The sequence below is a fragment of the Borostomias antarcticus genome (assembly GCF_949987555.1).
Source record: "Borostomias antarcticus genome assembly, contig: scaffold_179, whole genome shotgun sequence".
In the NCBI taxonomy this organism is placed as follows: Eukaryota; Metazoa; Chordata; class Actinopteri; order Stomiiformes; family Stomiidae; genus Borostomias; species Borostomias antarcticus.
Window position 1 is genome coordinate 75,001 of NW_028176037.1, and position 2,500 is coordinate 77,500.

Sequence of the window (2,500 nt, forward strand, 5' to 3'; positions counted from 1 at the left end):
TGATATGTGTGTACGGGCCACAGGGGGCGGCGGACAGGAGGGACATGGTCGGTCTGTTGGCGCCTCACTGCGCCACGGACCGGCCGGTCATCATTGGGGGGGATTTTAATGTGGAGTTTGGGGGCACGGGTGATGCGAGTGTAGGGGCTTTAGAGGGGTTGTTAGCGGGGCATGGTTTGGTGGATGGGGGTGGGCGCACTACCCCGCGATTGGTCGGTCCCACGTGGCGTAATTCCCGTGGGGTCCAGAAGCGTTTAGACTACGTCTTCGTGTCAAGGTCCTTGGGTCTGGTGTCGGGGCGGGTGCTCCCCGTCTTCTTCTCGGACCATGATGGGGTCCTCATGACGGTCCGGGCGCAGGTGCCGGTCTTTGGCCGCTCCTACTGGCGCCTCAACTTGGGGGTCCTGGAGGAGCAGGATTTCTGCTCCTCACTGGCCCACTTCTACCAGGGCCTGGTGGGCCTTAAGCCCATGTGTGCGGGAGTGGTCGAGTGGTGGGAGATTGCTAAGGTCCGCTTGCGGGACTTTATCCAGGGGCACTGCCGGAGGAGGGCGAGGGCCCTGAGGGGGGAGACCGCGTGGCTGCAGCGACAGCTAGAGCTGGAGCATTCCTGGGAGAACCATGGAATGTCCCCCGACGTGCAGCTGTGCGCCTGCCTCAGGGCCCAGTTGCGAACCATCTATGAGCGCCGGGCGCGCGCCTTCCTTCGGGGGGCACGTCGGCAGTTCTTGGAGCGGAACGAGACGTGCTCAGCCTCCTTCTTCGCCGAGGTCAAGGCGGCGAGGGGGAGGTCAGTGTTCACGGGGGTGAAGGACTCGCAGGGCCGCATAGCAACGGAGCCGGCCCGTATGGTGGAGGCCGCCACCGAGCACTTCCGTGCTTTCTTTAGCGCTAGGGAGGTGGACGAGGGCTATGGTGGGGTCTTCCTGGATCGGTTGACCCGGCGGGCGCCTCCTGATGTGGCGGAGGCCATGGAGGCCCCGTTATCCCTGGGGGAGCTGGAGGGGGCTCTCCGGCGCATGGGCCGGCGGAAGGTGCCGGGCCTCGACGGGCTGCCGGCCGAGTTCTACCTCAGGTTCTGGGGGGTGCTCGGCCCGGCGGTCCTCGAGGTCCTCACGGAGGTCCTCCGCACGGCGTCCCTGGGAGGGTCGATGGCCGTCGGTGTGCTGTCCCTCCTGTTCAAGAGGGGGGACACGACCGACCTGGGCGACTGGCGGCCGTTGACCATGCTGTGCGTGGACTACAAGTTGTTGGCCAAGGTGTTGGCTGACCGTCTGCGCACGGCACTCCCATACGTCGTGCACGAGGACCAGACCTGTGGTGTGGAGGGTCGGTCTGTGCGCTGGAACCTCCAGCTGATCCGGGATGCCATAGCGTATGTCGAGGACCGCGGGCTGCCTCTGATGGTGGCCGGCCTCGACCAGGCAAAGGCTTTCGATAGGGTCCACAGGGGTTTTCTGTTCCGGGTGTTAGAGAGGCTAGGGATAGGGCACGTTTTCAGGGGGTGGCTGAGTACTTTGTACTCAGTCGCGGGGTGCACTGTTTCGATTAATGGGCACTTGGGGCCAAGGTTTGATTTGGTTTCGGGGGTCCGGAAGGGGTGTCCGCTCTCACCCTTGCTGTTCATCCTTTACATGGAGCCCCTAGCGGCGGCCATTCGGGCCGACCCGGGTGTTGATGGATTGCTGGTACCAGGTAGCGGGGGCCTGCGGGTCAAGATGACTCAGTATGCAGACGACACCACTCTGCTGCTGGGGAGCGACGCTAGCCTGATCCGGTCCCTGCGGGTCTTCCAGGACTTCACACGAGCGTCGGGCGCGGTGCTCAATCTCGCCAAGTCCTCGGTGAAGTTTTTCGGGCGCTGGAAGGACAGGACGGATGTACCAGGGGGTTTGCCTCTCTGTGACGGTCCCCTGCGGATCTTAGGGGTGTACTTTGAGGCAGCCGGGTGCGCCACGGCCAACTGGACCAGGCGCCTGGAGGTGGTCGGGCGGAAGCTCTCGCTGTGGCGGGCCAGGACCTTGACATTCGTGGGGAAAGTCTTGGTCCTGAAGATCGATGTGCTGCCTTCCCTCCTCTTTCTGGCCTACGTGTATCCACTGCCGGCTAGCATGCGGAGGTCTCTCACCCGCTTGGTGTTCGGTTTCGTGTGGGGGGGCCGGTACGAGTGGGTGGCGAGGGCCCGCATGCTGGCCCCAGTGGATTGCGGGGGGCGCGATGTGCCCCATTTTCCGTTGAGGCTGGATTGTGTTTTTGTGTCTTTTCTTTTGGGAGAGCTGTCCAGACCGGTGCTTCACCCTTCTGGGCACTTCCTGCGTTTTTACTTTTCCTATCCAGCCAGGCATCTGGTGGAGTGGTCCAACCTGGGCCCCCGGGCGGAGCAGCTGCCGTGGCACTTTGGCCATGCGGCCAAATGGCTCCGTGCCCACCCTGCGGCCAGGGATCCGGCGCTGGGCCGGGATCAGAGGGCCCTGTATGCCGAGTTGGGGCGGGGCGTCTG